This window comes from Sceloporus occidentalis, unplaced genomic scaffold (genome assembly GCF_023333645.1).
Source record: "Sceloporus occidentalis isolate IW3139 unplaced genomic scaffold, rSceOcc1.0.p SCAF_1, whole genome shotgun sequence".
NCBI lineage: Eukaryota > Metazoa > Chordata > Lepidosauria > Squamata > Phrynosomatidae > Sceloporus > Sceloporus occidentalis.
In genome coordinates, this window is record NW_028316981.1 from 130,039,319 (window position 1) to 130,051,381 (window position 12,063).

Below are 12,063 nucleotides of genomic sequence, written 5' to 3' on the forward strand. Positions count from 1 at the left end.
TACCAGCAATGATATTAGTGGGATTGCTTTCCTCTGTTGAGCTAGTGAAATTAGGGTTGAATACAGAATATCAGCAATAGCAGTGTCATTTATATACCTCTTCATACCACACTGAGCAGTCTCTAAGCGGTTTACAATTGTAAGCTAATTCCCCCTATCAATCTGGGTACTCATTTTAACGACCTCGGAAGGATGCAAGGCTGAGTTGACCCTGAGCCCCTGGCTGCAACTGAACTCATAACCTTGCGGATTGTGAGTGAGTGGCTGCAGTACTGGCATTTAACCACTGCACCACCAGGGCTCTTCAAGACTAGTGACTTGTCATCCACCTTGTATAAAGCATTGTATATCCCCATGGACTAATTGTAGACCAGGAATTTAGCCATCAACTTCAGAATTCAAGTTTTTACATGTTACCTGAGCTCCCTCACTGCCACCAAGATATTATGATTAGAATAATCTTCATACACATAGGAGAAAAAAAGTATAATGCTTTGAAAATTATCAGTTCCTTGGGAGACACATTTTTGAAATTTGTACAGGTAATTTTTTCACATTATTTTATGTGTATCTAGTTTAAATTTTATTTATCTAGTTTAAACATGCATAGTTTACAATGCTTATTTCATAGTTGCTGTATTGTATATACTATTTGCTATGAGGAATATGTACACAGATGCTTTTGTAATTACTTTGTCTGTGCCCTATCTATATTAGGTATTTGTTGTTTCTCTTCCTTTTCTTATGACAGCCCCTAAAAGAGAACATATTTCCTCAGCAAAACTTGTTCAGATAATTTGAGAAATAACAGCATCTTTTACATATCCCAAGAATCTCTGTTTTACATTGACTTCACATACTGAAGCCACAAGTCCCAGATATTAAACCTTTTTCTTGTTAATTGCCATTAAGTAGCTTTGACCGAGGACAACCCTATGAGTGAGCAGGACTGTTGATAACAGTATGACTTTCATTCATAGGGTCACCATAAGTCAAAGTTGACTTGATGGCAGTTACAACAACATGAAAGAAGTTTGGACAAAATAATAAAGAAATTCTATAGGAAAATACCAATACAGTGGACCAAATAGACTGTCTGGCTTGCAGAAGGTTACTGCATTGGGAAAACAATAATCCAAGATTAAAATCAAGATAAGGATTATTGATTGAAGGGTTAGATTGTCAGTAGTTTATCCATAGACAGTTGTATGAAAAAAACTGTGATGATTATCAAATTAGAACGAATTGAAAATAAGAATGCTGAACTGGATGATATAATATTTACAAAAGATAATTCCAAAGTTATACAAATTTTTATTGAAGAGAGAAATGGAACATGATACGATTAAAGTTTGTACAGTACAGTTGGCCCTCCGTTTTCATGGGGGATCCGTTCTGGAACCCCTCCCCCCCCAAATGGAAACTTACCAATATGGAAGCCCCATAGGCTTGAATGGCAGCACCTCCCCATTATGTCTCCCCTCCGTTTGGGAGGGCGTGAATTCCAAGGCCGCGCAAATGGAGGGGCAAGTGTATAATGGATGCAGAGTATTGGATACATGATTCAAATTGACTAGTGGGGAAAATATTGGAATACTAATTTTAAATTTATATGAAGTAATGATCTAAAAAGAAAATTACAACAAGATGCTGTACAGGTGGTCTGTAATCCCAGTGAAATTGGCAAAAAAAATGTTGGAAATGGTGGAAACAGTGAGGAACCTTTTATCATATGTGGTGGCTGTGTGAATACGCCAAGAAATATTGGCTAGACACAGTACATGACACAATAACCAAAATATTAAAGACAAATATAGAAATTAAACCACAACTTTACCTATTAAACGTAACAGATAAAAACATAGACGAGCAACAGAAGCAAATACATGATCACAGGAGCAAGGCTTGCTAATGCAAAGAACTGGAAAACTATACTAACACTTGATGATAGGCTAATTACATTGTTGGGTATGAGGCAAATGGATAAATGAACTACAGTGATGAAAGAAAACTCATTTAAGAAATAGGAAGAATGGGAAGCACTGATAAAATAACTGGAAAATGAAATGGGGTGATATAATACAAGCTTATAATAGAGTGAAAAAATTTGGTTAATTAAACGTAATGCTTGTGTAATGAAAAATAATGCTTCTTTAATGAGAAATAAAAAGAATTACAAAAAGTGGGAAATCATTGCTTGTCTGTGAGGAAAGTAAAGGGAAGGTTGAAAGGGTAGACATCTTTTTTATTAATTTTATATTATTTTTTAAAGAAAAGAATTGGTTGGAAAGGTAAGAGATTAATGTATTGATGGTTGGAAGATGTACAAATGACTATAAATAATAGTAGTAATAATAAAAAAAATCCACAATACCATAAATGAGAAATTTCTAAGACACCCTCTACAGCAGGGGTAGGCAACCTTTTTGAGCCGGGGGCCGGGTTGCTGTCCATCAGACAACTGGGGGGCCGAAGCCAAAAAATAAATAATTAAATATTTTTTTTAAAAAATTAATAATTAAATATTTTTTTTTTAAAAAAAAATAAATATATAAATAAACCAGGACAAATGTAGGACAAAATTTTCAAATGGAAGACACTTTTTTTAAAAAAAATGGAGGACATGCGAAAAAAATTGCTGATTTTTTAAAAAATGTTAGTATAAATACATGTTTCTGAGGCTTCTATAGACAATTGCCCCCCAAAGGCCCCGGCGGCAATCGGCAGCAGGACCGGGCTGGGGCCGGTCCCAAGGCCTTGCCGGGCCGCATCCGGCCCACGGGCCGCAGGTTGCCTACCCCTGCTCTACAGGCTCCTATTGTTATCTCAGTTTTCTGTGTGATTCAGTCCGGTTTTATTCCACTCATGTCTTTTTCCATGTTGCTGATTTTGCTTCCCACTATGAAGCAGTATTGGCAAAAGCCACCTTCTGCACAGACAATTTATGCTAAGTGCAAGAAGAGGATTTTTCTTTTCTGATCCAACAATCTAGCCCCACTTGAATCACTGTGGAGTCTTCACTATCTAAACCAGGGGTAGGCAACCTTTTTGAGCCGGGGGCCGGGTTGCTATCCCTCAGACAACTGGGGGGCCGAAGCCAATAAATAAATAAATAAATAATATAGGACAACCTTTTAAAATGTAGGACACATTTTTTAAAAATGGAGGACATGCAAAAAATTTGATGATTTTTAAAAAATGTTAATATAAATGCATGTTTCTTAGCCATGATCAAAATGGAGGACATTTGGGCCTCAGAAGCTGGCTGATATCAATATCACCATCATCATCATCACTGTCGGTTAAAGCAGACCTTTTAGCATTAAAAGCACCAAAAATACACAGAAATGCACTTTGGAAAGTCACACTGTCTCACCTTCTTCCTCCTTCCTCTTCCTTCCTTCCTCCCTCCTCCTCTTCCTCCTCCTTCCTCCCTCCCTCCTCCTCCTGCTCCTTCCTTCCTCCCTCCCTCCTCTTCCTCCTCCTCTTCCCCCACCCCCGTCCTTCCCTGCTCGCGGCTGTCTGGCAGCCGCGGGTAGGGAAGGATGGGAAAGAGGACGACCCCCGCCCTCCCTCCCTTCCCTGCCCTCAGCTTGGGCCTTCACAGAGGCCAGGAAAGAGGGAGGAGAGCGCCCGCGATCGCAGATGGCCCCCGTGCCCTTTCCTGGTCTCAGTGGAGGCTTGGGCCTTCATAGAGGCCGGGAAAGAGAGAGGAGAGCGCCCACGATCGCGGCGATCGCAGGCGGCCCCCGCACCCTTTCCTGGCCTCTGTGGAGGCTTGGGCCTTCACAGAGGCTGGGAAAGAGGGAGGAGAGCACCCGTGATCACGGGCGGCCCCCGCATCCTTTCCCGGCCTCTGTGGAGGCTTGGGCCTTCACAGAGGCTGGGAAAGAGGGGGGAGGCCGCCTTTCGCCAGCGGCAATCGGTGGCAGGACTGGGCTGGAGCCGGTCCCTAGGCCTCGGCGGGCCTCATGTGACCCGCGGGGCTGTAGGTTGCCGACCCCTGATCTAAACATAGTCAGAAATGCCATGCCCCCCCCTCCTCCCCAAGATCACAAGGGTAAAAAGCTCAGTACAGTGGGACAAAGGCTTTATCCAGATGAGTAGACTCAGTCAAGGAAGTTCTGGGCCTGAATCTGCAGGACCTGAGCAGAGTATTGGAGGATGGGGATCTTGGAGATGTCTCATCTGTGGGGTCGCCATAAGTCAAGGTTGACTAAAGGGCAGTTAACAATAAACACCAATCCTGGCACTGTACACCTCTACCTATCAAGCATGTTTTATTCGGGTGATATTTTGTTTTCATATTGATTCTGGCCTGAAACAGATGGGCCAAAAGCACTGCCTTTGGGCCGATCCAGGGGCATGCTTTTCAGATGATACATGCCCCTGGATCAGGCTGAAGCTGCACCATGGCTACCTAAGGCTCAGCCCAAACCCAGCACAAAAAGGAGAGCAAAAGAAGCACTCCTTGCCAATGGTCCATTGTGGACCACGGCAGTGGACACATCTGGTCGCCACACTCCTGCACCAAACAGGGAGTGATCGGGGCAGCTGCTGCTTTTGTCCTTTGTGCTCAAGGCCTAGGCCAGGGGTCAGCAATCCCTGGTCTGCGGGCCGGATGAGGCCCGCGGAGGCGGCAGGATTGGCCTCAGCCCGGTCCTGCTGCCGCCGCCTCCTCCACCTGGGCCGCGTGACCACGCTGCCCCCCTCCTCCACTGCATGGAGGAGGAAGACGAGGGCCGCACGGCCTGGGGCAGAGGAGGCAAAGGGGGAAGCCCCGCGCCGCCCTCCCAGCACCGCCCACCTCCTTCTCCTCTGCCTCCTCCGCCCCGCCCCCAGGCCGTGCGGTGCATGGAGGAGGGGGGAGGAGGAGGAGAAGAAAGAAGAGGAGGAAGAGGAGGGGAGCAGAAGGAGGAAGAGGAGGAGGGGTCGAGCAGAAGGAGGAGGAGGAAGAGGAGGAGGGGGGAGCAGAAGGAGGAGGAGGAAGAGGAGGAGGGGGAGCAGAAAGAGGAGGGGGAGCAGAAGGAGGAGGAGGAAGAGGCGGAGAAGGAGGAGGAGGAAGAGGAAGAGGCAGAGGAGGAGGAGGGAGGAGCAGAAGGAGGAGGAAGAGGAGGAGGGGGATGGTGGTGGTGATGATGATGATGATGATGATACGAGTCACCTTGAGAGGCATGCACGCACAGTTTCTGAAGCTAAGAGAGTGTGACTTTCCAAAGTGTCTTTTCTGTGTGTTTTTGGTTCTTTAATGGTGATATTGATATCAGAAAGCCTCTGAGGCAAGGCCAATGTAAATTGCTGTGATTTTTACAAACTCATGCGCAGTGAAGAAAAACCAAAATCCCTTGACCAAGTACACACTTCTGAGAAGTACACTTGGTGCAAGAACTGTGAAACCAACTTGACATGTTCAATATGCATAGCCATGTGAACCCATGTTCAGTGTGAAACCCAAAGAGTTTGGTTATGCAATAAGCCTCTGAAATATGCAAGAGGCCATCTTAAGTAAAGCCATGTTCAATGCCCAAATGTGCTGTTTGGAATGGGGGGGGGGGGGCTGGCCAGAAAGGGACGTACATTTCTGCCATCTGTCTAGGAATAATGCTCAAATGTCCTCCATTTTGATCATGCCTAAGAAACATGCATTTATATTAACATTTTTTAAAAATCATCAAATTTTTTGCATGTCCTCCATTTTTAAAAAATGTGTCGTACATTTGAAAATGTCGTCCTATATTATTTAATTATTTATTCCCCCCCCCCCCCCCCCGTTGTCTGGGGGACACCAACCCGGCCCCCGGCTCAAAAAGGTTGCCTACCCCTGGCCTAGGCTATGCCTAAGACAGTTTACTTTCAAAGACCTGTGAAAAAGACCATAACTCTTTACTAACAACAGCCTACATTTTCATTGCACAAACATCCCTCTGAACAGCCACACATATTTAAGCCCTCTATAATTATCCAATACTGCTGGATAAAAACCAGAACCTGAACGTGTAATACATATGAAAGGAAATCTCTTTGATCATGTCAAACATTCTTCTTTCTTTGGTAAGTTAGTTTCTCAGTTTCCTATATGTAAGAGTCATACAAATCATGGAGGACAGATTTCTTATCTAAAATGGTGATTCTTCCAGTGGACATCTGTGCGCTCAGATGACCCACCCACTACCTCATTATGGATGTTCTGCCTGGCTTGTTTACATTGCAGAATACTTTGTATGGGGTAGATAAAACAGGAATCATGTCCATTGAGCATGGGCAGTAGGAGTGGGGAGGAGGGACAGGGTCCTGCCAAAATTCCACTCAGTTCTTCTGTGTTCTGAATACAGTGGGTCCTTGGTATTCACTGGGATTTGGTTCCAAGATCTCCCGTATATACCAAAATCAGTGGATATTCAAGTCCCATCAAATACAGTGGATAATAAAACGATGTACCTTATATAAAATGACAAAAATCAAGGTTTGCTTTTTGGAATTTATTTATTTACATATATATATATATATATATATTGAATATTTTCAAACAGTGAATGTTTGAATCCATGGGTAAAAAAAATCCATAGATAAGGAGGGCCATCTGTACTACTTTCTACAGAAACTGGAAAACCCATCCCTCCACGTACGTGAGCACAAAAATGCTCACTGTGATGAACCATACATTCCGCCCCGCACCCTCAGGACATCCGGGCAGCAGTTACTGAGGGTCCCAGGGGCTAGATTGGCCTCCACAGCAAGGAGGTCATATACTATCATTGCCCCGACCCTCTGGAATACACTGCCCATGGAGCTCCGCTTGGCCACCTCCCTGGCCCAATTCAGGAAGGAACTAAAAACCTTCCTGTTTCAACTGGCCTTCCCAGACACAAGCTCCAATTAACCCTCCCCCCCCCCCCCCCCGACAGCAATGGTACTCGGTTGATTGGTTTTAATACGGGTTTAACAGTTTTATTGTATAGTATATGTACTGCATTTGTCGTGATTTGTTGTGCACCGCCCTGATCACAGGAAGGGCGGTATATAAATAAAGTTGTTATTATTATTATTATTATTATTATTATTATCATGTCTATTCTGTAGATTTTTCAGCCAAATCTGTGAGGGTCCTTAATTTTTTTCTTTGTAAGTAGTCCTAATGTAGATTTAATTGGGAGCAAGTTTCATTATTTTCAGTGGTGGTTTTTCCCTTTCCCACTGTGGTGCCCTCCGTATATTGTGAACTACAATTCCAATAATCCCTTACCATTTAGCATGCCAGCTGGGACTGATCGAGTTGTAGTGCCCAATCGAGATGGTGATGGCTATCTTAGTATGTTTAAATTACATCTGGTTCAGTTAAATTAGTGGAGATAGCCAATAGGAGTTCCAAATCTCTGCTTACTGCGTTTTTAGACTGGTGCTCCTGAATATAATAAAATATAATCACTTGCTGGCCATTATAGAAATTGAGTGGTGCACTGGTTACGCCGCAGCATAGGAAGAACCAGCTTTTTGCATGTTCTTTTCCCGCTGACGGGAAGCCGCATGGTTTGTCCACTGTGGCTTCCTGCTGGCGGGAAAGTAGGCGCCGGCAGATTGCTCTTTTTGGGCAGTCTGTACCACACCTATAATGTGAAAAATAGATTTGCACTATTAAGCCTAACTGACCAGGAACCAGACGAAGTGTGGAATGAAGCTAGGGGACATGGTCAGGGAGGAAACCAAAAAGATACAAGCAACCAAAGAAAAAAACCTCAGTAGATGACAGCTGAAACTGTCAGATGAGAAGCAAAAGTAAAAAGGTGACAAAACCAGAACCCTGAATGCAACTGTTCAATAACTTGTGTGCAGAGACAAATAGAACTACTATAACAATCAATGCAGAGAAAAAGAAGATGACAACAATTCAAAAAAGGGAAATTTAAACCAAGAGTGAGGATGCTCTACCACACCAGCAGAGAACACATTACATGACCAACCAGAAATAAAAAGAGTGGAAACAGCTACATGGAAGAGCTATATAAAAGAGATAGAAAGTCTGATATATTAATTCAGAGCAGCACTGTATGAAGATGAACCTCCAGTTTTGAAGTGGAAGCTGCGCTCAGAGCACTTGGGAGAACTAAATCAGCAGAAACGGATGGCATACCAATAGAGTTGCTTCAAGCTACGGAAACAGAATCTACTCTAGTGCTAACTAAATTCTGTCAACAAATATGGAAAAGAAAAGAATGGCATGCAGATTAGAAAGGCTCTATACATTTCAGCTCCCAAGAAAGGGGACACCAGGAATTGCAGTAAACACTGGACCATTACATTAAATTCCAATTCAAGCAAAGTGATGCTCAAAGTTCTACAACAAAGACTTTTACTGTATATGGAGCAAGAAAGGAAGGGGCACCAAGGATCACATTCTAACATACATTGGATAATTAAGCATGTGAGATAATTTCAAAAGAAAATCACCCTGTACTTTATAGATCATATCGCAAAGTCTTTTACTGTATAGATCATGGCAAACTGTATAGATCATGGGGGGGGGGGGGGAAATCATGGAAAAAGAAATGGGTGTGCCACAACATTTGATTGTCCTGATGCGTAACCTGTACTCAAGACCAGAGGCTACAGTTAGGACAGAATATGGAGAAACTGAATGATTTCCAATTGGCAAGGAGGTCAATAAAGCTGCATTTTATCACCCTATCTGTTTAACTTATATGTGGGAAATATATGTAAAAGCAGGATAAGACTTGGAGGAAGGAGGTATGAAAATTGAAGGAAGGAACATTGACAATTTATGATATGCAGATCACATCGTACTACTAGCAGAAAATAGCAAAGACTTGGAACAATTACTGAAGAAAGTCAAGGAAGAAAATGCAAAAGCAGGTTTACAGTTGAACATACAGAAGAAGAAGAAATGACCACAGATGACTTAAATAACTCCAAAATAGACCATGAAGATATTTAAATAGTTTCAGATTTTCTATACATTGGCTCAATTATTAATCAGAATGGAGACTGGTTAAGAAATCAGAAGAAGACTAAGACTTGGAAGGACAATTATGAAGGAATTAAACAAGATTCTGAAGTAAGAAGATATTGTCCATACCATTGTATTTTCCATTTCTATATATGGTTAGGAAAACTGGACAGTGAAGAAAGCTGAAAATTAGCCTAGGAGGAGAGTTCATTCAAGATGTGGTGCTAGAGAAGAGTTCTGCAGAAGACCGACCTACCAGCTCTGCTAAAAAACAAGCAAATATATGAGTGCTGAAGTAAATCAAGCCAAACGTTCCCTAGAAACCAAGATGACTAAACTGACACTGTTGTACTTTGGCCATTGATATGCTGAGATTTTAATGTTAGATTTCTATGTATATGTTGGATTTTATCTAGTCTGTAACCCCACTTCGATCCAATGGGAGAGGCGGGGAAACATAAATAAATTTATTATTATTATTATTATTTATTATTATATCTTGAGAAAAAACAACTCACTACAAAATATGGTGATGCTTGATAAGGTAGAAGGCAGCAGGACAAGAGGAAGACCACATTCCTGATTGATAGACTCAATCGAGGCAGCAGGACAAGAGGAAGACCACATTCCTGATGGATAGACTCAATCGAGGAAGCCATGGCCTGCAAGACCTGAGAAGGGCTGTTGATAACAGGGTAACTTAGTGGCCTCTCGTTCCTAGGGTTGCCATAACTCAAGGTCATCTGTACAGCAGTTAACAGCCACTCTTGTTAAAAAATAAAATAAAAACACTTTCCATTTACATCTGAACCCAAATGGAGAAAGAGGAGCCTAATGTTGCAGCCCTGCATGCTGGCCCTGTTAAGAATCCAGTTGGTGAATTTCTAATTGATGGGTAACAGTGCCACCTAGTGCTAGTGTTGCTGTATTAACAATTCCCTGAATGTAAAACAATTTTATACAAATCACTCCACTGGGAGGGGTATACTGAGTCAGTATTTATTTATATTGGAATATGCTTGTTTGCTTATTCTAGAGGTTAGGAATGCCAATGCAGCATTTGACTTCCCCTTGTGAAAAACTCATTATGCAAACAGACTAGATAGGATAAAACCTGGTTGACTTTCTTAAAAAGATTTTATTTGGAGAATAAAAAATAAATAAAAATCACTTTTACAGCCATCTTCATAAATCATAATGTGTAGCAATTGTCTTTTGAAAAGCAAAGCAGATAATAGTGGCAGCTATATTTTGTGCGTAGTTACAACAGTATATGCAGACTCAGTGACTTTAATTTCCTGTCCCCACATTCAGATTCTTACATATCTATAAAGGAGATGGTATTTATTGACCTAATGTCAGATACAAGCTATTTGAAACAAAGATCCATTATGGTTATCAATGAAATATCTAAATAAGATTAATAATGGTGATTTGGAGGAAATGAAGAAATAAAAAGATTTAAAATAACTGGAGATTTATATAGTACAACAGGGGAATGAATAGAGGAAGAATTATTATATTAATTGGACATCAGTAGTGGAAATCTTTAGATCAAAAAATGTGAATATTTTAATGCAGAATAAATTGTTATGGGAAATATGTGAACAACCCAATTTAGAATGGTAGAGAGATGGACAATGAATTGCGAAAAAGATTTATTGATAGAGAAAAAAAAATTTGGCTACAAGAAATTGTTAAAATTAAAAATACGAATGTAAAAGAACATGATTGGAAGGCGGTATAGGACACCACATCAATTAGCATTTATAAATGATAAATTCTAATCAAAATGTTGGCACTGATATGGAGCAAAAGGCATTTATATATGCATGTGGTGGGTATGCCCATTCGTTCAAGAATTTTGGACAAGTTAACAAACAGATAAATATAATAATAGGAATAGAGATACAATTAAGCAAATAAAATTGTTTAACTCCTAATTTATCAGAATTAAGATTGGATAGTAATCAAGGACATGCAACAAAGAGATTTTAAAGGCCATCCATGCAGTGGTTACTTTTGGATGGAAAAAGAAATCTAATTGGAATAAGTCTTATTTGTTTGTTTAACTATATAAAAGAATATGTATTATTTGATTTCCTTTGGGAAATGAGGCTTAAATATATTGAACAAAGCAATAAAGAAGTACGAAAAAAATAAATGGGAAGTTGTGATTAAGAAAGTGGGGTATGAAAAAGTAGATGATGATGATGATGATGATGATGATGATGATGATGATGATGATGATGATGATGATGATGATATTTTCCATATCTCGGAGGAAGAGGGAGCCATGCAGTGGTGGTAAATTACCCAGGAGGCTGTATATTTATTTATTTTACATGCAACCTACCTTCTTGATACTCTTATTTTAGAACAACACAGATCTTGCTCAGTGGGGTATTGCTTACCTTATTTTTATACTGGTAATTGTTTCCATGGTAACTTCAACATGTGGCCTCTGTTAAAAAATATTTTCTGAATAATTTTTTAAAATGTATAATTGTGAAGAATGAAATAACTGTTAGTGAGCCTGAGTCTTGTTTCAGCAAATGCTCCTCCCCCCCTTAAAACACATTACTGTATGTATTTGTAGGCATCCCCTCCCATTGACCAGAACTGTGTCATTCCTTTGGTATTCCAGCTTAATGAATGGCAAGGAGGATGAGAACTAGATGAAAAAGCTCATGCTGCATTGCATCAATGTCAGTGTGAGCCTTCTTGATATCTATCTGATGGCAATAGGAAAGAAGCAGCACTTCACTGATTGTTTATTTAAAACACTTACATCCTACTTTATAGTCTGAGAAGCTCTCAGAGCAGCTTACAGAAGAATTGTAAAATACAATGATACGTAAATCTAGTACAAGAACAGACACATGGCAAAGCAAGAATTAATGTGCTGTGTCAGTATGATAGCCCTATTGCAGGAAAACTGAAATTGCTTCCATACCGGAGTGGGACACTACATTTCATTGGTGTCAGAAAATAAACCACACTACAAGAAGTGTTAATTGATTTTTATCATATTTTAGTTCACCTCCACTCTCCCTTATGTTTTCTAGACCTGGGTGTTTGGATGGAACACAATTGATTGT

General features: G+C 40.9%; 1 protein-coding gene across 3 annotated transcripts in view; it reads left to right on the forward strand.

Moving 5' to 3' along the window:
* LOC149322142 ((E3-independent) E2 ubiquitin-conjugating enzyme UBE2O-like) overlaps positions 1 to 12,063 on the forward strand; it is a 148,506-nt gene that overhangs the window by 43,661 nt on the left and 92,782 nt on the right. The window lies entirely within an intron of this gene.